Here is a 25,713-nt window from a genome sequence, read left to right on the forward strand (position 1 = left end):
TGTTGTTTTTGTGTCCTGTTATTAGCTCCTGTTCTTGTAGGGAGGCACTCTAGTGCCTCAGGTGGTGGGTGTGGCCCTGGGACTTCCAGGTGTGTCCTTTTCTCCCTTCAGTGAGGGGCTGGTCTAGGAGAGAGTCTGGGCGGAACTGGGTTGGGTAAGCCTACCCTCAGGCACCACCAATGCTGTTGGCAGGGGTCAAAGTTCTGTTCTCTGCTTCCAGGAAAAGCTGTCAGGGCGGGGCTGCTCAGCCAGAAAGTCTGTGTGTGGGGGTGGGGCTGTCTGAGACCCGCAGTCTGGAGCGGGCCTTGCTTCTTTCCACCCTCCCCAACTCCGCAGCTACTCCTGGCCTCTGCCAGCAGGCCAGACCACATGCCACCTGGCCTCCCTGGACTGTGATGCCGACGGGGAGGTTCCCTGCGTAGGAACGCCACCTGGGCTGGGTGCACGGCCTCCTTTTGGGAGGAGGGTTGCCCTCTAGGATGCTGATCTGCCTGTGAAGGCACACACACCTCAGTAGGCTGTTCAGGTATATCCCTTCTGTGCCCCGGGCAATGTGAGACCTTGGTGCTCAGGATCTGGTCTGCAGGTCTGACTTCTGAGCCCCAGAGTTCAAACTATATCCCCACCAGGGAGAGGAGTGCCAGTCCCTATTCGCCCACTGGGTGCTCAAGCTGGGTCTATGTCTCTCAACCTCAGGGTCTGCACCATTCTCCTGGGATCACTGTGCCAGCAGCACCTGGGAGGCTGGCGGGAAGGGAGCTACAGTCTGAGGTCCCCTTAGTCAGCTGTAGGGTCCCAAAAGGGAAGGTTCTGTTCCCTGGAGGTGCCTTTGGCTGGTGGCTATATTGTCTCATTGGGCAGCTGCAGGGAGTGTCCGAGGAGGGGAAAATGAGGCAGTATGGGGCCTGCCGCGAGGCTCGGGTCTGTGCACACGGAGTTGCCCCGAGGGATTTCGGAGCCTGGTGTGTCCGCTACAGGCTTACCGCTCGTTGGCTGCGGACGTCGCTCGGCTGGTGTCCGCATGTCTCTCCACCCGCTGGGGAGCCCACCAGCAGTCCGGGATGCAGGGGAGTGGAAACGGGAGATCCTCCTACCCTTCCCGTTGGTCTCCAGGCTGCTCTGGCAGTCTCATCTTCCAGTTCTCCTCCATAACCTCCTCCCGTGGAGTCTCCCGTGGTCTCAGGTACCCCTCCTTCCGGCTCTCCTCCGCTGTATTCTCGTCTTCTTGCTTCTTTTTTCTAATTTCTGCTAGAATCTGTCTTTTCTCCAGAGACACTCTGTCTGGCAGTGTTTCTCGTCCGCCATCTTGATCCACTATCTAACATACAATCTTTATGTCAGAAGTGGGTAAAAGCAGTACAAGAGAAGAATATTTTTGACCATTCTCACTTACAAACCTAGATGCAAAAATCCTAAAAATACTTGCAAACTGAATTAGCCATGTGTATGAAAAAGCTATTTCATTAACAAATTGCATTTATCTCAATAATGCAAGGATAGCTTAATGTTAGAAAATTTATTGAGACTTTTGCTCAAAGATCGAAGGTTGAATACCACGTTAGCTTTTCCTCCCTCCCAACACCTTACTAATATGGTAGTAAAGGGATTTTAAAAGGGAACAAATCCACAGAGACAAGAAGAATAAGTGAGTATACAACAGCAGTAAAATTAGGGAATCTAGAAAGCAGCTCTTATTTCAGCTCCAACATGTAAAAAGCTTGGAAGTCATCACTCTTGTCCTTATAACAAGAAATCTGGGTAAACTGAAAATAGACAATTTTTCTTAGACCCATCAGAGAATTAAAGTGGCAGGGGCAAAATACCACCCTGAAATCTGGAGAGACAGGCAGATCCTAAGGGATTCAGCACCTGAGATGTACTTACTTGGAATAGAAGCCAGTGGCAGCCATAAGAGGTAGGATTACATACTTGGCTAGTAATTTTGACAAATTGCTAGTAACTGAATGTGGACTAGTCTGAGAAACTCCTGGGGCCACAATCATAGGAGAGGCCCCACACTTTTGAGGGATTTCCTTCCATTAACTTCACTAAGTTCTCATGGTAAGGATCTGAGAAAAATCCCTTTGTGGATCTGACCAAAGTAGGGGGAAGTGTAGCCATTACATAACCCCCAGATACTTCTCCATAACAAAAGTCTACTCTTGGGTTGGGGGATCCTTCATCATAGGGCAGTACTGAAACTTTATCCTACCTGAGGAAGGCATTTCCACCCCACTCTAGGCTTTCTGTATCACCTAAGGGAAAAGAAAAAACATATTAAATAGGGAGCAGGCTTAATGGAAATAGATTGGAAATGTTGCAGTCAGGAAAGGGAGAGGAATTAGACCCCTGGAAGAGGGACAGAAACATTGTAGGCCACAACCCCCAAGACCCAGGCCCATAAAAGACTGAGACTTAATCAGAAGATTATAGACTGATTCCCTTCCCCCACACCCTCAAGCCTCCAAGTATAACAGTGACTTACAGCTAAAAGAACTGTAAGTTCTTTTTAAGATACAGGCTTTCTCTGAGGAGCAGTACAAAGAGAAGCCCCAAAGCTAGGAAGGGAGACAAAAATAAGGAAATTAGAGGAATTTGAAACCTCTGGTACCTATAGCATCAGCAAACATTAAACACAGCTCATATTATCTATCTATCCATATGTCTCTCCCCCCCCCATATTGGTTCTGATTCTTTGGAGAACTCTAACTAATACAAATGCAGAAGAAATGTTTGAAGCAACAATGGCTAAAAATTCCAAAATTAATGGCAGACTCCAAACCATAGACCCAGGAAGCTCAGAGAATATCAAGCAAGATAAACATAAACCCAAACCAAACCAAAGTCAAAAAGCCCACACCTAGGCATATCCAAACTTCAGAGAGCCAAAGACAGAGGAAAGTCTTGCAGGAAGCTAGAGAAATCAGATGGATGAATAACTGACATAACAGTCCCAAGAAAGCTGAATTCTAAAATGGCAGGGGAGCAAGTAGGGAGACAACCCAATTTATACCATGAGATTCTCAAAACTCAGGAATTGATAGCACCAAGAACACCTGAAAGTAGGTATGATCATGGGACTAAAGATATGAGGCTTGGTTGAAAATTGTTTATAAAGCAATTAGCACAAAAAGAAAAGCCCAGAATCAAAAAGTTTCACTGGTGAATTCAACCAAACATTTAAAGAAGAATTAATAATCCTTCATAAACTCAAAAAATAGAAGAGGATGGAACACTTTCCAACTTATTCTATGAAGCCTGAATTAGCTTCATCTCAATGCCAAAGAGATGACAAGAAAAGAAAATTATAGGTCAACATACTTTATGAAAATAGATATAAAAATCCTCAACAAAATATTAGTAAACTGATTTCAGCAGTATATTAAAAAGATACATACCATGACAAAATGAGATTTGTCTCATGGTGCAAGGTTGGTTTAATATATGAAAATCAGTCAATGTAATACTCGTTAATAGAATGAAGGAAAAAAATAAACACGGCCATCTCAGCAGTATTCATAATAGCCAGAATGTGGAAACAACACAAATGACCCTCAACTGATGATGGATAAACAAAATGTGATATATCTAACATACAATGGAATATTATTCAGCTATAAAAAGAATGAAGTACTGATATAACATGGGTGAATCTCAAAAACATCATGCTAAGTGAAAGTAGCCAGATACAAAAGGACTCATATGTGGGATTCCATTTATGTGAAATGTCTAGAATAGCAAATTCATAGAGACAGAAATTAGATCAGTGGTTGCTGAGGAGGGGGGAATAGAAGTGACTGCTAAGGGATACAGGGTTTCTTTTTTGGGGTGATGAAAATGTTCTGGAATTAGTGGTGATTGTTGCACAATCCTGAGGATATATTAAAACTCACTAAATTGTACACTTTTAAAGGGCGAATTTTAAGGTATATGAATTATATCTCAATTTTAAAATGTAGATTATAATAATAGGATTTTTATCAAAGAGTTGTGAAGATTCAAAGAGATAATACATGTATAGTTTTTAGCATAATTCTGGTACCATCCTAAGTGTTCAATAAGTTAAAGGTATAATTCTTTCAAGGCGAGGGGAGGCAAAGGAGAAATCAAAATTACAAGTGCACATACTTATAGTACACAATTCCACTTCTAGGAATTTAAGCTACAGATATACTTGCACATATGTAAAATCATGTATGTATAAGTTAATTTATTGCAACATTAAAAAGAACCTAAATGTCTATCTATAGAGGGCTGGTTAAGTAAATTATGATACCACTACACAAGGACTAAAATGCAGCTGTTAAAAAAAAATGAGTAAACTCTTTATGTATTAATATAGAATGATTGACAGGATATAGTAAATGAAAAATGTAATGCGTAGAACAGTTAGCATGAAATGCCATCATTACATGTGAATGTATTATCTATCCCAAAGACATGGTTTCAATTATGTAAGCTGTATATATTTACCTTGTATTAATTTTTGTCCACAAACTATGTGAAAATAAATATAATTTCATGTTCAATAATTCAATCTAATTTCTGTCCCTGAGCCCTCATATCACCAGTAATACTATTTCAGACCTATTCCAGTCTACCAGAAAGATGGTGCTATAATCCTGATATCTTAGATAGTGCCAGGATATCAGGGATTGGCAGCTAGTCCTCAACCATTGGTCCATATACTTTGCTGTTGAATAATTCTTGTATCTTACAGCCTCATGGAGTCTGGTGGCTCTCTGATGAATCCTTGCCACATTTGGGACATGAAATTCTTTCACATGGTACCATTTGTTGATATGTACCACACAGAAATACAGAAAAAAGTATGATCATGGCTGATGATAGATAGGTAATTGCCTACTACATGCCAGGCACTATATTAGACACTGGGGACATATCAGTGAACAAAACAGTCCTGCCTCCATGGATCCTATATTCTAGAGGAAGAGGAGAAGCCCAAGTCCAGAGTATTTCACAAGGAGGCTGGAGTGGAGGTTGAAGTCCACCTTGCCAGTGGAATCCTAGGTAAGATTTGGCAGTTGGTAGAAATGTGAAGTGGGACTGAAAATAGGGCAATGGATTAAACATCTGCCTGTGGAACAACTGAGTCCATTGCTCCCATCCCCACTCCAAATACACATAAGCAGCCCAGTGAAAACTGGAGCTCTATTTTGTAAAGATATTATGTCATAAAGGGCTTGAATCATGTGGATCTGATGAATTGTTGGCATGGAATGGGGTGAAGGTGAGCAGTGGGAGCATTTTCCTGGAGAGAGAAGTATTTTATCACTGATATTATTTAAAATTGTTAGTGCTTGGTGGTAATAAAGGGCAGACCAACTTACTTGTTTTTATCATTATTTTAAAATTATCTAAAGACCATACACCCCTTCATTGCCTTGCCACCCAATGCAGAAGGCTGTTCCCATCACTCTTGCCCTTGGTAGGGAATGACAAAGGCAAAGAGTGATGTTCTCCTAGAACAAATAATATAATTTGAAACGGGGTATTTGATACAAAAAAAAAAAAAAAAAAACCCTATGTCAAGGATGTGGACTGCTTTACAATCTTTTTCAACAGGTAGTCAGCTCATCAAAACATGAGTGGGCATCTAAAAGGAACCAGCTCAAGACCTATGCAATAGAAACTTGGGGGAGATGAGGAAAAGAAAAAGGAACATAAGCAAAAGACAAATAAAGAACATACACAACAAGAAGGTTTACTAAAGGAAACACTGAGAGTATTACACTTATCATGATGGCATATAAATAATATAGATATCATCATGGCTTTTTAAAAGGACACAATGAGGAAATATAAGGGTTCAAAGAAGATGTCTAAGACAATAGGATATTTAAAAACCAAGTTTATAAATCTAAGAACAAAATATAAAAGAAAAATAAACTACAAAGCCACATTAGAAGCAAACAAGCAAACAAACCCACAAATGAAAAAATAGAAACACTGTGAAAAAGCTCGAGGAAATCACATGTAATAAAAAGTGAGAGAGCAATAGCACCATGATTATAGAGAGAACTATAGTCAGAAAGGTAGACAAAGCTGATGTGAGAAATCTTTCATCTCACCTCAAATACATAAATGCTGGATAAAATGTAATGGAAACAAAATAGGTATAGCTATGTTCAAAATCAATAAAAGGAGAGCCCAAATACCAGGGACAAAGAGGGAAGGGAAAAGTTAGATCAGTGACCCTGAGCTGAAACTGCTGAAGAAGGATATCAGATTTTGGCATACAATAGCAGTAACAACGAAAGTGAACCCTGGAGGACCTCAAGATCCTTTTAGGGATCCACAAAGTCAAAACTATTTTCACCACAATACTGAGATTTTATTTGAATTTATCACTCTCTCAAGTGCATAGTGGAGTTTTCCTGAGGCTACATGACCTATGATATCACAACAGATTGAATATAGAAGCAGATGTGAAAATCCAGCTGTCTTCTATTAAGCCAGACTTTAAAGAGATCTGCAAAAAATGTAAGACAATGGAATTAAATATTTTACATATTTTGGAATATATAGTTATTTTCATTAAAATTATGTTATTTATGTAACATGAAATGTGTTTTCAGTATTATTTTAAATGAATTACATTAATATTTTAAAATTTTATCACTTTTAGCTTCTATTATGGCAAATATTGATAAATATAACACACATAAACAAAAGGATGTTTAGGATGTTCAATAACTTGTTTTCACTTAAAAATTAACACGTAGTAAATTTGACTTTGTGGACATGCAGTTTGAAGAATTTTAACACTTGTATAGGTTCATGTAACCATCATCACAGTCAGAATAAAGAACAGTTCTATTGCCCAAAAAACTTCCTTGTGTTATTCCTTTGTCACACCTTCCCCCACCCCAAACCGTGACAACCACTAATCTGTTCTCTGCCACTATAGTTACATCTTTTTGAGAATGTCATATAAATGGAATCATGCAATATATAACCTTTTGAGACTTGCTTCTTTTCTTTAGCATAATGCCTTTGAGATCTATTCAAGTCGCAGGGTGAATCAATAGTTCTTTTTTATTGCTGAGCAGTACCACAGTTTGTTTATCCATTCACCCACTGAAGAACATTTAGGTTGTTTCCACTTTGGGGCTATTACAAATAAAGCCACTATGAACATTCATGTATAGGTTTCATGTGAACATTTCTCTAAGGTGAATACTCACGAGTTGGATTGTCAGATCATTTGGTAAGTGCATGTTTAACTTTATAAGAAACTCTAAATTGTTTACCAAAGTGGCTGTACCATTTTGCATTCTGAAGAACAATGTAAAAGAGTTCCAGTTGCCCTGCATCTTTGCTAGCAATTAGTTCTGTCAGTATTTTTAATTTTAGCAATTTAATGTGTGTAGTGATATCATGGTTTTAATATGTATTTTCTTAATGACAAATGATATTGAAAATCTTTCATATGCTTCTTTTCATCCAATCTCTTTGTTAATGTGATCATTAAAATTTTTTGGCAGCCGGGCGCGGTGGCTCACACCTGTAATCCTAGCACTCTGGGAGGCTGAGGCGGGCGGATTGCTCGAGGTCAGGAGTTCGAAACCAGCCTGAGCAAGAGCGAGACCCCGTCTCTACTATAAATAGAAAGAAATTAATTGGCCAACTAATATATATATAAAATTAGCCGGGCATGGTGGCGCATGCCTGTAGTCCCAGCTACTCGGGAGGCTGAGGCAGAAGGATTGCTTGAGCCCAGGAGTTTGAGGTTGCTGTGAGCTAGGCTGACGCCACGGCACTCACTCTAGCCTGGTCAATAAGCGAGACTCTGTCTCAAAAAAAAAAAAAAAAAAAAAAAAATTTTTTTGGCTATTTTTTTTTTTTTTTTTTTGAGACAGAGTCTCCCTCTGTTGCCTGGGCTAGAATGCCCTGGTGTCAGCCTAGCTCACAGCAACCTCAAACTCCTGGGCTCAAGCAAGCCTCCTGCCTCAGCCTCCCGAGTAGCTGGGACTACAGACATGTGCCACCATGCTTGGCTAATTTTTTCTATATTTTTAGTTGTTCAGATAATTTCTTTCTATTTTTAGTAGAGACAGGGTCTCGCTCTTGCTCAAGCTGGTCTCGAACTCCTGAGCTCAAACAATCCTCCTGCCTCAGCCTCCCAGAATGCTAGGATTACCGGCATGAGCCACCATGCCTGGCCAATCTTTTGGCTCTTTTTTATGGAGTTTTAATCTTCTTATTGTTGAGTTGTGAGAATTTTTTATTTATGCTCGATACAAGTCCTCTGTTGGGTATGTGATTTGCATACATTTTCTCCTGCTCTGTAGCTTCTGTTATTATTCTCTGAATAATGTCTTTTATAGAACAAAAATTTTTGATTTTGAAGTCCAATTTATTATTTTTTTTCTTTTATGGATCATGCTTTTGGCATCATGCCAAAAAATTCTTTGCCTAACATCAGGTTGTGGAGATATTTCTCCTATGTTTTCTGCTAAAAGTTCCATAGTTTTGTGTTTTACATTTGGATCTGTTATAGGTTTTGTTGTTTTGGTTTTTTATTTTTTATTTTTTTATTTTTTGCTTCCTCAGGATGTATTCCCAAGTCATGTTATAGGTTTTGAATTAATTTTTCTGTAAAGTGTGAGGTTAAGGTTGAGGCTCATTTTGTTTTATAACAAAATGGAAGTCTAGTTGTTGAGGCCATAGCACAGGCAGGGGGAATCTAACCAGAACCTGGCAAGTCTCCCAGAGTCAAGGAGACAGAAGTGAATACGTATTTGGAGAATTAATGTACAGCATAGTGACTTTGGGTAATAATAATGTACACTTAAAATTTGCTAAGAAAGTAGATCCCAAGTGTTCTAAACACACACACACACACACACACACACACACACACACACACACACACACACACACAAAGTGAGGTGATGAATATGTTAACTAGTTTGATTATGGTAATCATTTAATAATGCATACATATATCAAAACATCATATTGTAAACCCTAAATATATTCAATTTTTATTTTTTAGTTATATTTCAACAAAGCTGGGGGAAAAAGCTAAAAAAAGCAAATTTAAGGAGGAGGACAAGTGATTAGATTCACAAGGGAGGGGATGGGTGGGGGAAGAGAAAGAGCACGCAGGCATGTGAACAAGCTCTGGAAATATGCATAGGATCCCCTCAGGTCTTCAGCTGAGTACTGATGAGCACATGCATATGGGGAAATTACCCAAGGCCAGGGAATAAATCATAAGAAATGAGCATGGAGAACAAGTTTTGGAGCTCAAACAGGGCTGGAGCTTTGGGTAGACTACTCAGAGAAGTATCGCCTCAGTAGAAGGCAATATTAGCCTTAAACTGTGGCTCTAATCTGTTGGGGAAAAATTAAATGTAGAATTTCTTGCCAACCCAGTAAATCCTCTTCATGAATGCAGGAAAGAAATAAAAACAGTTTTATTATTAAATAAACATTAAACCAGACTGTGATGCATCATAGACCATCTGCTAATGAGAATGCAAAAACAGAAATAATCCCATTCTTAGGTATGTAATGTATTCATTATATGCATGTTCTTAAAATAAATTGTCCTTATATAAGAGGACTTGACAGCAGCATTTGCTATATATTCTTTCATAGTTCATCCTAAGTTCACCTGGTAATTGGAGTAGCCATCTGTGCTAGTTAATTGCCTTTATCTGAAGGAAAAAAATCAAATTTCTCATATCTCTATGACAAGCAGGTGCTTACAGCTTAGAGCAAGGAACCGGGATGACAGGGAGACATAGGGCTGCTATCTTCCTGGATGATTACATTGCAAAAAATGTTCCTTAAGAAAAACCATTCCTGGGTTATAAAGCTGGCAAGAGATTTACTTAGTCTTTAAAAAGATTTACATACATATCAAAGGGACATACAAAGTATTCATAAATATGAAGTTTATCGAGGAAAAATTACAAGAAAAGGAAAAGAGAAAAGGTCTCTTTCCCTTTTGGAAACAAGCAAAGTTCAATTTTATTTTTTTTTTTTACTTCTCCAGATTTCAGTTTCCAAAGATGAAAAGCAAGCCTCAAAAGAATCAAACTCTTTCCAAATAACTGATTCCTAGAAAAAAGCTAAAAATGATTAAAACCAGGGATACCTGTAGCCCTGGCTTGGGTGAGGCAAAGGCATTGCATGTAACCAAAATGTTTGTACCCCCATAATATCCTGAAATAAAAACAATTATTAAAAGCAATATGAAAAATTTAATACCAAACAAGGTAAAACTCACAATATCTGCTATCCCATAAAAATTACTAGGTATGCAAAGAAGCAGGAAGAATGATTCCTAATATGGAAAATATAATAACAACAGACCCGCAAATGGCACAGATGATAGAATTAGTAAGAAGGACATTAAAATAACTATTACAAATATATTCCAGATATGTAGAGGAAAGCATAAGCATGTTAAGGAGAGAAATGGAATATATAAAAAAGGTCCACATTGAATTTGCAAAGATGGAAATATAATGTCTATGATATACAATACACTGGATGATATTAACAGCAGATTAGAGACTGCAATAGAAAAGATTAGTGAATTTGAGGATATGGCCATAAAAATGATCCAAAAAGAAACATACACAGGAAAACATTTGGAAATAAATTAACAAAACATTAGTGAGTTCTGGGACAACCATAAGTAGCCAAATATATGTGTGATTTCCAGAAGAGAAGAGAGAGGAGGACAAAGAAAAAGTACTAGGAGAAACAAGGGCCAAAATTCTCCCAAATATGATAAATATATAAACCTACAAATATAAAAAGTTCAACAGACTACAAGCATAAGAAATATAAAGACATCAAAATCAAGTTGCTAAAAAAATAGTGACAATGAAAAAAAACATCCTAAAGAAAACCAGAAAAAAAGACACATTATGCATAGAGGAACAAAGATAAAAGTGATAGCATATTTTTCATTAGAAACCATGTAAACCAGAAAAGAGTGGAGCAACATCTTTAAAGGACTGAAAGAAAGACTGTTAACCTAGAATTCTGTACCCAGCCAAAATACTTTCATAAAGAAGAAAAAACAAAGACCTTTGCAGATACACAGAAGTTGAAATAATTAATCACCAGTGGACCAGCACTACAAGAAATGCTAAAGGGAGTTTCTTGGGTACACCAAGTCTACATAAAGAAATAGATAAATATCTAAATAAAGAAGTGAATCTACATAAAGAAATTAAGAGACCAAAAAATATTACTGTGGATAAATATATATTTTTTTCTTATTTAAAAAAATATCTTGATTGTTTTAGAACTCAAATTACATTATTTAGCCTATTTTTTAAATAATAAAAATGAGGGAGAAAGTTGTTAGTTGTTTAAACTCATGCAAAATTCAGGAGTGGAATTTAAAATGTAAACCATTAACTCATTCTTATCTTAAAGTTTTAATTCATTAACATAAATATTTGTCACATGCCAGGATATATGCTAGGTACTGAGAATATAAATATAGAAAAATATGAATCTTGACATCTATGAGCTTATAGTTCAGATACTGCTTATCTTCAGTGAAAATATTTAAGATTATCTCATATTTTTCCTTTATATTTTCTGTTGTATATGTAAAATTTTTTAATCTCTTGATTTTAAAATTAAGAAGTCACAGGGAGAATTAGAAAGCATTTTGAGCTGAATTAAAATGAAAATATGACATATCAAAATTTGAGGGTGATGACTAAAGCAGTGCCTAGAGGAAAACTTATGCACATTAAACACATATTAAAAAAGAAGAAATATCTCAAATAAATTATTTAAGTTTCCAACTTAGGAAGCTAGAGAAAATGAAGCAATTCAAGCACACATTACACAGAAAGATAGAATTAATAAATAGTAGAGTAGAAATCACTATAATATGAAATTTTCTATTTCTACAATAGAAAAAAATCAATGAAAGCAAAAGTAAGTTCTTTGAATAAATCAATACAATTCATAAATCTCTATTCAGACTGACTAGAAAAAAGAAAGAAGATGCAATTTTCTGGTAACTGGAATGAAAGAGGAGAACACCACTACAGATCCCAGAGACATTAAAAGGGTAATGAGGGCACAAAAAACTTGATGTTAATAAATCCAGCAACATGGATAAAATGTACAAATAATCTGAAAGACACAAACAACCAAAGCTCACTTCAGAAGAAACAGATAACCTGAACAGTCCCATTACTAAAAAAGAAATTAAATTTTTATTTACAAACCTTCCCACAAAGTAAAGCCATGGCACAGATAGCTTCACTGATAAATTCTACCAAATACGGAAAAAATAATGAAAATTCTATACAAACTCTTTCAGAATATAGAAGAGAAGGGAACACCTCCTTACTAATGGTATGTGGCTAGCATTACTCTTGTACCTAAAGGAGACAAAGAAATTAAAAACAACAAAAACTTTCAGACCAAGATCCCTCATGAAGATAGATGCAAAAATTCTTAACAAAATTTTAGCAAATCATAAAATACATCATGAACAAATGATTTATTCCAAGATTACAAGGAGGGTTTAATATTAAAAGCCAATTGAGGTTGGGCGTGGTGGCTCATGCCTGTAATCTTAGCGCTCTGGGAGGCTGAGGTGGGCGGATTGCTCAAGGTCAGGAGTTCGAAACCAGCCTGAGCAAGAGTAAGACCCCTGTCTCTACTAAAAATAGAAAGAAATTAATTGGCCGACTAAACATGTATAGAAAAAAAATTAGCCAGGCATGGTGGCGCATGCCTGTAGTCCTAGCTACTCTGGAGGCTGAGGCAGGAGGATCGCCTGAGCCTAGAAGTTTGAGGTTGCTGTGAGCTAGCTGACACCATGGCAACTCTAGCCTGGGCAACAGAGTGAGACTCTGTCAAAAAAAAAAAAAAAAAAAAGCCAATTGATATAATTCACTATAGTAAAAGATGAAAAAATAACAAACCATGTAATCATTTCAATAGATTCAGAAAAGGCACTTTACAAAATCCAATATCCTTCATGATAAAAATTCTTAGCAAACTAGAGAAAAAAAGGAAACTCCCTCAAATTGCTAAAGAGTATCCACAAAAATATCTACATGTAATATCATAATTATGGAGAAAGAATGCTTTGCTCCCAGATTAGGAACAAGGGAAGAATATCTGCTCTCCACTTATATTGATTATTCTACTGGAGGTCCTAGCCAGTGAAGAAAGCAAGACAAAGAAATATAAAGCATACAGAGTAGAAAGGAAGAAGTATTATAAAACTCTTTGTACTAAGAAGACAGGATAGTCTATGTAGAGAATCCTAAGGAATCCACAAAAGAAGCTACTAGGACTAATAAATGTGTTTAGCAATGTTCCAGGATACAAAAACAATACACAAAAAAGCAATTGCATTTCTATGTACTATCTGCAAACTATCAGAGTTTCCATTAAAAAAATCTATATCATTTACTATAGCATCAAAAATATATAAAATACCCAGAGATAAAAATCTAACAAAATATATGCAAGATCTAAGCACTGAAAACTAGAAAATGTTGCTAAAAGTAATTAAGAAAAACCTAAATTAATTGACAGGTGTATCATGATCACAGATCTGAAGACTCAAGATTGTTAGTATGTCAATTGTCCTCTAATTGATCTATAGATTCAATGCAATTTTAAAAACCCTCAAATATTTTGTACAAATTGACAAGTTGATTTTAAAATCTGTATGTTAATTCCAAGAACCTAGAATAGTCTAATACAGTTTTGAAAAAGGAGAATAACATTGGCATACTTACAACAACTGACTTCAAGACTTATTATAAAGCTATAGTAATCAACACAGTGTGGTACTGGCATGACTATAGGTAAGTAGATCAATGGAACATATAGAGAGTCCAAATATAGGCCTATAGAATTGATTTTTAACAAAGATGGAAAGGAATTCATTAGAGAAAGAGTAGTATTTTTAACAAATGGTGCTCAAATGATTAGATATCCATGCAAATAAAAATAAACTTTGACACATGCCTCTTGCCATATATAAAAATTAACTCAAAATGGTCATATGCCTAAATGAAAGACCTAAAGCTATAAAATCTCAGAAAGAAAGCATATTAGAAAATCTTCTTTTTGAAAACCTTGGGTTAGGCACATATTTATTATATACAACACCAAAAGCATGGTCCATAAAAGAATAACTTGGTAAATTGGACTTTATCAAAATTAAAATCTTCTGTTTTTAGAAAGACAATATTAAGAGAATAAAAAGACAAACCACAGACTGGGATAAAATATTGGCAAATTCCTACTCAACAAACGACTTGTATACAAAATATATAAAGCACTTTAAAAAAATTATACAGCGATTTTTTTATTTTAGCATATTATGAGGGTACAAATTTTAAGGTTTCAAATAATGCCCTTGCCTCCCCACCCCCACAAGTCTGAGCTTCAAGTGTGACCATCCCCCAGATGGTGCACATATAAAGCACTTTTTAAAAGGTGAATAGACCAGTAACCATTAAATAAGTCAGTTTGGTAGTAGGAAAAAGAACCCCTCAAAGAAGGCCAAAATGACTTCATCATAGTTCTTTTCTTAAAGCCAACTTTTAAAAGAAATATAACTTGAACTTTCCTGGTGAATAGGAAAATCTTACACATTTTTTTGAAACTAGAATAATCTTGATGCTCAAACCTGAGACAGTGCATGAAAAAATATTTTATGGGACAATCTTGATTATAAGCACAAATGAAAAATCCTAGCTAAAATATAAGCAGATTTATTTGCTAATGAACATTTTTAAAAAATATATAATCAAGCAAGGTTTATCTCATTATTTCAAGAGTGGATTAATTAGAGAGTCTGTTAATGTAATTTATCACATTAATAGATAAAAAGGAGAAAAATCATATGATTATCTTAGTTGTAGAAAAGCAACTAAAATTCAATACTCATCCATAGTTTAAAAACAAACAAACAACAAAACACAACAGATACAGAAGTGAAAAAGGATATATACCCCAAACCTACAGCAAACCTAGTGCCATTACCATCCAACATGATATTGGAAGTTCTAATGAATTCACTAAGATGATAAAAAGAAAAAAATACAAGAATAAAGATTGAGAGAGAAGATAAACATTTAATTCACAGATGATATGGCTATGTAAAAAATCTATGAAAATCTATAAACAATTAGAATAAGAGAATTCAACAAGGTTGCTAGATACAACAGTCTCATATAGATATCTAGAGTTCCTACACAGCAATTAGAAGTTAAAATGTAATTTTAAAGAAGGAACTCATTTGCAATAGATCACTATATTGCCCAGGCTGGTCTCAAACTCCTGGCCTCAAGTAATCCTCCCGTGTCACTAGGGTTACAGGTGTGAGTTACCACACCCAGCTTTAAAACTCTATAGGATATCTAGGAATAGATCAAAATCTAATATTTTACTTAAAATAATACATAAAAATGATCTCATCTAAAATTTATCGGGTCTATTTATTTATACTTTTATCTCCACTCAATCAAATTTTGAGTACTTACTATGTGCCAGATACTGTTGTTAGGGTTGCTGGAGATATAGTGATGAATGAAACAAAGATCCAGCCTTCATGAAACTTATATTCTGATAGGAGAAAGTGATAATAAATAAAACCAATAAAATACACAGCATTGTAAAAAGCTCCTGAAAAGAAATAAATCAAGTTAAGGGAACGGATGATGAAGGGGGTAGTATTTTAGAAAGAGTAGTAGAAGGAAAGGAGAAGACATAGACCCAAATGAATTGGTAAGGTTGCCAAGGGGTTAACTCGGGGGATAGGGAGGGAGGGAGAATTTTTCAGGTACAGAGAGCAGCAAGTGCAGAGGCCCTGAGGTGGGAAGAACATGGTAGGTTTAAAAACAGCAACACAAAGTCACTGTGGCTAGGAGGAGTGGATGAATTGGATAATGGTGGGATAGGAGGTTACAGAGTTAGGCCATCATAAGGAGTATGGATTTTCATTTGAATAACATGGAGATACTATTGGGGGATTTTGAACAGAGGAATGACATTATTTGATATTTGTCATAAAAGGATCACTATGACATCTGTGTCATGAATAGAATATACTCAGAGAGACCAGTTAGAACAATACTGTAGTAATCCAGGTGAGAGAGCATGGTGTTTAGGAGCCATGTAGCAGTGGTGGTGAAGGTGGGAAGTGGTGCACTTCTGGGTATATTTTGAAGATAAAGCAAAAGGATCTGCTAATACAATTGTCCATCCATATGCAGGGAATAGGTTTCAAGTCCCCTGTGCCCCACTGATACCAAAATATGTGAATGCCCAAGTCCTTTGTATGAAATGGCACAGTATTTGCATATAACCTATGCACTTCCTTCCATATATTATACTTTAAATCATCCCTAGATTACTTATCATGCCCAATACAAGGTAAATGCTATGTACACAGTTATTACATTGTATTGTTTATTTGTATTATTTTTTATTGTTTTTCCTGAATATTTTTGATCCACAGTTGGTTTAATCAATGGATAAGGAGGGCCAACCATAGATTCAAGGTATTTTGACTTGAGTGACTGGAAGGATAGTTTTCCATCAATTGAGATGGAGCATGATGGGGGTGAAACAAGTTTTAAAGAAAAATCAGTTCAGTGTTGACCATATTAAGTTTGGGACATCTATTAGATGTCTAAGTTGTGATGTCAAGAAAGCCGTTAGGGCCAGGCGCAGTGGCTCATGCCTGTAATCCTAGCACTCTGGGAGGCTGAGGTGGGAGGGTTGATTGAGGCCAGGAGTTTGAGACCAGCCTGAGCAAGAGCAAGTCCTGGCCTCTACAAAAAATTGAAAAATTAGCCGAGCATTGTCATGTGCACGTATAATCCCAGCTACTCAGAAGGCTCAGGAAGGAAGATCCCTTGAGCCCAGGAGTTTGAGGTTACAGTGACCTATCATGATGCCACTGAACTCTAGCTCAGGCATCAGAACAAGAATCTCAAAATAAATAAATTAGTTAATTAAATTAAATAAAACCAGGAGATGGGTGAACTCATCTGGGGAATGAACATAGAAAAGAGGAAATAGGGTTGAGTAGTTAAACACCATCTCAACCATTTTGTTCTTGTGCAGTTAGGTTTTTGGATCTAAGTGATGGACTTTATACTTCCTTTTCAGCTTAGTATTTTCTACTTTTGTCAATGTCAGTGTGTTTCCCTATACTTTCTGTGGGAAACACCACTAAGTCCCTTGTCTCTGACATTCTCAGGTTCTCACAGCTAGGTCGATTAATTTCCTCACCTGTAATAAATCCAATCTCAGTTGTTAAAACAATTCATACCAGGGCTGGGCACAGTGATCATGCTTGTAATCCCAACACTTTGGGAGGCTGAGACAGGAGGATCACTTGAGGCCAGGAGCTTGAGTCCAGTCTTATAGTGAGACCCACCTCTCCCTGGTCGCTACAATAAATTTTAAAAAATTAGGTGAGCATGGTGGGGCATGACTGTGGTCCCAGCTACTTGGGAGGCTGCAGCAGGAGGATTGCTTGAGCCCAGGAGTTCATGGTTGCAGTGAGCTATGATTGTGTCACTGCACTCTAGCCTGGGCAACAGCGCAAGACTGCATCTCTGAAAAACATTCATACTGGAAGCATGAAGAGTTCAGAAGTATCAAGTTCTTCTTCAGTGGGTTGAGTTGCTGTCCTTATTGGCTAGGAATAGAACTCCCCTCTCCAGGACTCTGCAACTCCATTGGCAGGAGTGATGGGCAAGCCCAGACCACCCATCGATTTCTCCCTTTCAACACTCAACAGATGTACCATGACTATCTACCTTAAGACCACCAGAACTAGGCTTTTTTATGCCCTTCAACTTCACTTGTGTCAGTCACAAGAACCCTGGGACTCTTTGTTTACTACCCATGTATCTTGTGTTCTAATCCCCATACAACTTTGTGTATTTGCCTGACCTATCCTTATGTCTTAACCCTTTCCAGATCCTGAAATCCTTCTATTGTGTCCTCTAAAACCACAGTCCTGGTTTGCCCAGGACAATTTCAGTTTATGTATGGTATGCCACCATCCTGCCCAGTTTAGCATCTGGCATTCTCAAAAGTGTCCCAGATTGGATGATAAATTATATAGTTATATTATCTAGACCTCAATGTCATCAGCAAAATCTGTTATATCTTTTCCCTGTTTGCTGAATATTCCCCTCATCTTCTTGATCTAACCGAAGCCTGGATCTACCCAAGGACCTTATACAGCCCTTTCAAGTGGTAGTTATTTTTTCTCCCATAGCCTGAGATCCCTCACTACCACTTCCTGCTTATTCTCCTTTTCTCCTCCATAAAAATCCTCATCTTTGAATTCTCCGTCACAGAATACATCACCTGTTGTCCTATCTTGCTGCTGTTATCTATAGATCCTCAGATGCTCCTCCAGTTTCTCAAAAATTTTAGCTTTCTTTCTCACTGTTGCTCTCTCCAATTAATCCTGTCTTAATTCTTTGTCTTTCCAATATCTCTGTACCTGACCCTTCTGACACCTTAGCCTCTCAAGTCCTTGAAATCCCCTCTTCCAGTTTTGTCCTCCACGCAATTGCAGCCCCTTGCCTCCATCTTGTCATTACCAAAAACTCCTACTCCTTTCTCTATCCACAGAGCTGAACATGGCTGGAGAAAAACACAAAATGACATTCTCACTTTAAATTCAAGACCATGAATCTCAAGTGGGCACTTAATGTTGCCAGGAAATCACATAGTATTATCCTAGTCCATTTACTCTGCTGGTTTCCTAGACAACTATTTTATACCTTCTCCTTTGCTTCAAATCTCTAGCACCTCCACACACAACCTCATTCTCAGCTCATGACCTTGTTTCGGTTTCACAGAGAAAACAGAGGCAAACGGAAAACAAAGCCCAAGAATTTCTCCCACTGTATCTACTCACTTGCCTAAATCTGTGTATATATTCCACACTTTCTCCTGTTACTATGGATGAACTGTTCCTGCTCCCATTTAGGCTAATCCCCCCTCCCACTTGTTAACTAAGATCCCATGCCCTTCTGGCAATTCTCCCCTCTCTTGACCTCTAGTATAAATTTTTCGCCATTTACAGGTTCTTTCCCATCAACTTCAAATATGTGATTGTTGTTCTCATTTAAAAAATTTAAAATCTTCTTTTAAGCCACCATCTGTTGCTCATTACCCATCCCATTTCTCTGCTCCCCTCTATAGTAAAATTCCTTGCTAGAATTTTCAATATTTAATGTCTACAATTCCTCTTCTCCCATTCTTTTTTTAAACTTTTTATTTTGAAATAATTTTAGATCCACAGGAAATTGCAAAAATTGCACAGAGAGATCCTTTGTAAACTTCACCCAGATTCCCCCAATAGTCACATTTTACAAACTGTAGTATAATATTAAATCCAGGAAATTGACATCGGTACAATGTGTGTGAATAGTTCTATTCCAATTTATCACATATGCAGATTTGTGTAACCGCCACAGCAAGCAAGATACAGAACTATTCCATCATCACAAAGATCTCCTTCCTGCTCTCCCTTTATAGCCATACCCACTCCCCTCCCACTCACTATCCCCAATCCCTGGCAACCACTAATCTGTTGTCCATCTCTGTAATTTTCTCATTTAGAAAATGTTACCTAAAGGGAATACTACAATATGTGACCTTTTGAGATTGCCTTTTTGCACTCACCATAATGTCCTTGAGATCCATTTGCTAATGCATTTATTAATTGTTTGCTCCTTTCCCCCCTTTTCCTTATGTTTTGTACAAAAAGGGGGTGGGAGGCAGCGCACGGTGGCAGCAGCATCCATGGTGCTAGAAGTGGGCAGTCACACTGTGTGCACCTCCAAGTCTTTCAAGACAATATCAGGCGTGGCGCCAATCTTTTTGTCCAGCTCACCTCACACATTCCATGGTGCTGAGGTAAAGGCAGAGGTGGAGCAGCTCCCCATCTAGGATGCCCCACACGGTGGTGTTTTCTAGGGTGCAACAGTCCACGTGCAGCATGCAGAAGGCGCAGGAGTCAAGGCTGGCATGTGGGGCAGTATGGTGGTCAGTGCTTTCTGTAGCATCAGCAGCCTCCAGCAGGTCTTCACCAGCAACAGGCACCCGATGCCACCATCCAGGGTGTTCTCCCACACCACTGACTTTTTGCTGGGCCCCTCAGCGACTCCTTGGCACAGGGTCCTCCAGAATGTGTACACGCGGGGGCCCACATAGAATTCTGCTCAGCAGCAGGCACATATCCCTGAAACTCACCTTGGCTTCTGGCAGGTACATATACACCATTAGGTTGCAGTCTCCACCAGACACCCAGACACTAACAAGGAAGTCCATGCTGTACACCTCCAGGGGCTTGGAGTCCCAGGACATGCGGCTCAGTATCTTGCTCTCCTCCTGGTAGTGACATCCATAGCCCGATGAAATTTTTGCATGCTGCTCATCTGGTGGATGTACAGCTGGTGTCGATCAAGGCCATGCTGGTCTGCTTGCTGGCTCTCAGGATCCACAGGAAGCTCTTCTGGTTGATGGCTGACATTAGGTGGCCATTGCAGTGACGCAGGGCAGACATGGGCCCCTTCCATTCCTTCTAGTACAACCCTTGAACTTTTTCTTGGTCATATGGTGAGTGCATGTTTAGTTTATTAAGAAACTGCTAACTGCTCTCCAGAGCAGCTATACCATTTTATATGCCCAAAAGAAATGTATGAATCATCCAGTTTCTCTGCATCCTTGTCAGCATTTAGTATTATCACTGTTTTTAGTTTAGCTATTCTAGTAGGTGTGTAATGGTATCTCATTGTAGTTTAATGAGCATTTCCCTAATGACTAGTGATGTTGAACATCTTTTTATGTGTTTATTTGCCAACTGTATATCCTCTGCAGTGAAATGCCCAATGTCTTTTGCTCATTTTCAAATTGGATTGTTGTCTTTTATTGTTCAATTTTCACTATTCTTTATATATTCTATTCTTTCAGCACTTGAAAAACATTATCCCACTTCCTTCTGGCCTTCATAATTTCTGGTGAGAAATGTGCCTTTCTTCAAATTGTTGTTCCCCTCTAGGTAAGGTATAATTTCTCATTTGCTGTTTTTTCCTTTGTCTTTGGTTTTCAAAAGTTTGCTGTATCTTGCCATGCATTTATTTCGGTTTATTTGTTTGGGGTTTGCTTAGATACTGAATCTGTAGGTTTGTCTTTTCTCAACTATTGGAAACTTTCAGTTATTATTTATTTGAATACATTTTCAGCCCAACACTTTTTCTCCTCTCTTTCTGGGTTTTCTATCACATGAATCTTAGATTTTTTGTTATAGTTCCACAGCTCTGTTCACTTTTTTTCCTAGTCTATTTTCTGTCTGTTGTTCAAACTGGGTTATTTCTATTGTTCTATCATCCACATTTTCCATTCCGCTGTTGAGCCCATCCAATGAGTTTTTAACTTTTAGTTATTTTATTTTTTGGTTCTAAACTTTCCATTTGGTTCTCCTTTATATCATTTATTTCTTTACTGAGATTTTCTATTTTTTCATTCATGTCTGTTCATAATTGCTCTTTGAAGAATTTTTTATGTTGGATGCTTTAAAGTCTTTGTAATATAATTCCAACATCTGTGTCACATAGGTTTTGGTGTCTGTCTATTGTTTTTTCCTATTTGAGATTCTCCTTGTTCTTGTTGTGACACATGGTTTTCATTTTTATCCTGGACATATGGGGTGTTGTACAATAGGACCTTGAATCTTATTCAAATCTTTTGTTTTAACTGGCCTTCTCTGATACCATGCCAGGAAAGGGGTGCTGCCTTGTTACTGCCAATTGAGGATGGAAAACCATGTTCCCTACCTTATTTTCACTATGGGACAGGAGATGCACCTTTATTCGTATTGGGAAAGGGTGAAAATTCAAGCTCTCCACTAGGCCTCCACTCACAGCATTGTCATTCCTTAGGTTCCAAGGTCCCTAGTCACTCTGCCTTCTTCTCTTCATCTTTTAGAATCATCTTATGTTTTATACATATAATTCCCAGGGTATTTTCAGCAGAAGGAATAGAGAGATAAGCACTGAGTACAACCAGAAGTTCCCTCTTTGCCATTTTTTCTTAAACCCACTCTTATCAAGCTTTCATCCTCCATGACTCTACCCAAATGGATCTTGTCAAAGTCACCAGTGGCTTCCACATTGCCAAATCCAATGTTATCTTCATTTTACTTAACCCACCAATAGCATTTAACTCTCCTTCTTGAAATAATTTCTTTATTTGTTCCAGGACACCACACTATTCTGGATTTTTTCTTATGTCATAGCTACTTTCTTAATTTTCTTTTTGGTTCCTCCTTGGCTGCCTGATCTCCTAATGTGGGAGTGCTCTAGGGCTCAGTCTTGTCCTTTTTCCTCTTCTATCTCTCCTCTCTCCCTTAGTCATTCATCTGATCTCATGGCTTTAAACACTACCTGCTGTCAACTCTTAAATTTATATCTCTTGTCCAAACCTCTCCCCTAAATTACAACGTGTACATCTAGCTGCCTATTTAACATCTCTACTTGGATATCTAGTACATATTTCAATTTTTAAAATGTTAAGAAAGAATTCCTGACCTCTACCCTCCAAACTCGCTTGTTCTTCATTGTTTCCAATTGCTCAGGCCACAAACCTTGCGATTCTTGACTTCTCTCTCTAACATCTCACATCTAATCCATAAGCAAATCCTGATGGTGCTATCTCAAAGATAAATGCACAATCTGACCCCTTCTGATCACCCTTACTGCTGTCACCTTGGTTTAAGCTACCATTATCTCTTGCCTGCATTGCTGAAATAGCCTCCAAACTGGTGCTTCTCCTTCCACCTTTGCCCTTCTACTTAACATAGTAACCAGAGAGAAGTCAGATCCTATCACTCCCTTCCTGAACCCCTCCCATGGCTTCCAAGCATGGCTCAAGCAACAGCAAAAGTCAAAAGTGTGTACACTAGCCTACACAGCTGGGCATGATCTCTTCCAACTGCTCGCTTCCTTGCTTCTGCTGTTCCTATCACATCAGCTGTTCCCAGTCACACTAGTGTGCTTCCATTTAAGAGCCCTCTCACTCACTTTCCCTTGACCTGGAATATTCTCCCTCCAAGTACCAGCATGGCCTACTTTCTCATTTTCTGAAAGTTCTTTCTCAAGTGTCACCTTCCCTCAAGGCCTTCTCTGACATAAGCTGTAACACTCCAGATCTCTTTACCACTTTATAGCTGATTTTTTTTTCATAGCACTTACCTCCTATATGTACTATATGCCATTCTTATTTATCTTATCCATCATCTGTCTTCACCTCCATCCCTCCCTCAAAGGTGTAACTCAGCAAAGGTATGCACTTGTGTCTTTTTGTCCACTGCTGTATTTTCTGTACCTGGAACCGTGTATGGCACATAGTAAGTACCCGGTGCATAAATAAATAAATATATCGCCTAAATCAGGTTGTAGTGTCCCAGTACTGACTACTTGGTAGTGGCTATTTAAATATCTATAGGTTTGGAGTCTTACAGTTTTAAAATATATTTTCAAATTATACACTTACAATTTATTCAACAATGTTATTGAATCGCTCTTCTCATCTGTAACCTCTCTTCTCTGTTTTTATCTCTAGAAATCATAGAAATGGTAAGATGAGATGCACAACCAGAATGTGTCAATTAAAAGAGTTACATTATGAACAACATACTCTCAGATCTGAAGATTGAAAAGAAGAACAGAATGTATTTACTCACCTTTTCTACACTCAGACATTGATTACCTATATTTTGGGTCCTACTTTAGGTGCTTGGGACACACCAATGAACAAAGAGAAAATCTTTGCCCTATGAAGCTTATATTCTTTTTTTTTTTTGTCTCAGGAATTGTTTTTTTTATTTCAGGATATTATGGGGGTACAAATGTTTTGGTTACATGTTATGACTTTGCCACACCCAAACCATGATTTGAAGTGTGCCTTTTCCCCTGTACAAGGCTCACTGCATCCATTAGTTGTGAGTTTACCCACCCCAAACCCCCTACCCACAACGACTATTACTACTGTGTGAGCACCTTAATGTTGAGCAGTTAGTGCCAATTTGATGGCGACTACATGTGGTGCCTATTCTTCCATTCTTGTGATACCTTTAAATTTTTATTTTGAATTTAAATTATTTTTACTTCTATTATATTATATCTTAGAGTTAACTAATCTAACTTGTACCTGTTGTTAGATTCTGAAGGTTACCAGGATAACAGGACAACAATAACAAAAAATAGAATATATTCTTGTCTAATTCTTATCTAGTTTAATAAATCACTATTCTGAATATTCTAAAAGGTATTCAAAATGACTCTAAAAATATATTTAAAATGAGATAATCAGGCCAAGGGAAAATACAGATAGGAGAAATAAAATGGAACTAGAGGTGAGGTTGACACAAAATACAATCTGTAAAATCCTTTTCGCTTGCCAGGGGAGGACCAAACATTTGGCTCCAGGCTTACAGCTAATGCAAAAAGAGAAAAGCACAGAAGGCATGATTCATTGATGCGGTTCCTACAGAGAGCGATGTCCTCTTCCTAGAGCCATGTTCTCTACTTTACCAGTAGATGGCGCGCATTCCATGTGATGAGATTAAGGAGGAAGTCCTTCAATGCAGGCCTTCTAAACTGAGCCTAGTATTAATAACAACCATTCCTTTTGAACTACGTGCCTGGCTGTTTAATCCACCATTTAGTTCTTAGTACATCCTGGAGAAGCTGTTATTATCCCCTTTAGAGATAAGGAGACAGGGTCAGAGGTAAAATCTCCCGCTCAAGCCCGGATTCCAAACTAGATCTCTGATTCAAGCCTCCATCTTTCTATCATACCTGGCTGTCGACCTGTTGTCATTTGGAAAACCTAAGGCAGGTTTTTTTCTAATTGGTGGGACCCTTGGGAAACTCTCTTTGACTGAGAGGTTCTCCTAGTGCCCCTGCCACAAAATGCTATAGGAGTCAGAGACGAATTTGGAGTCTGACACTAAGTAGCTGTTTCAGACCAGGGAAATCACTTAATCTGTGTGCTTCAACTTTCTCTTCTGTCAAATGGAAATGACAAAGTCTGCTCCACTCAACTCTGAAGAGATCTGAAAATACACTGCAAAGTAGAAAACATTCTATTAATATAAGAATGATATATTAAACGCAGCAGCACTTGTTGAAGCCCCACAATGAGCTGGGTGCTGTGATAGTGCTGTCAGGTAGTACTATTCAAAGTGTGGTCCAGGGCCCAGTGCTGTTCCACAAACCGTTTATTATTCATCCATACAGAACTGGAATGAAATTGGGAGTAAATGTTTCAAAACTTTAACAACCATTTGATAGTAATTTTATGTCTGTTGAATATAATCACAAAAGAATTAGGCTTGTATTTTATGTCTTTGTTTCTATTTCATTTTCCTAGTAATTCATTTTTATTGTATTTTATAAAAGTATTGGTACATGATGAATTTGGGTAAAATGAACTTTCCCTACAAATAGTTTGAAAAGCATTGCTGTAATGAATATAAAAGAAATATAGGACGTTGGCCCTGCCCTCAAGGAGATCACACGCTAGTTGGTGAACAGGTACCACAATGGTTCAGAGAAACCACTACCACTATTCCATTGTGCTTTCATGTCTTCATGTATTAAGATCTGCAAGTCCTCAAAACCATTC

At 37.8% G+C, this 25,713-nt stretch overlaps 1 pseudogene; it reads right to left on the reverse strand.

Annotated features, from left to right (window-relative positions):
- Positions 1-19,847: 19,847 nt before the first annotated feature.
- On the reverse strand, positions 19,848-20,391 carry LOC142865820 (cleavage and polyadenylation specificity factor subunit 1 pseudogene; annotated as a pseudogene).
- Positions 20,392-25,713: the final 5,322 nt, after the last annotated feature.

The sequence above is a fragment of the Microcebus murinus genome, chromosome X (genome assembly GCF_040939455.1).
Source record: "Microcebus murinus isolate Inina chromosome X, M.murinus_Inina_mat1.0, whole genome shotgun sequence".
Classification (NCBI taxonomy): Eukaryota; Metazoa; Chordata; class Mammalia; order Primates; family Cheirogaleidae; genus Microcebus; species Microcebus murinus.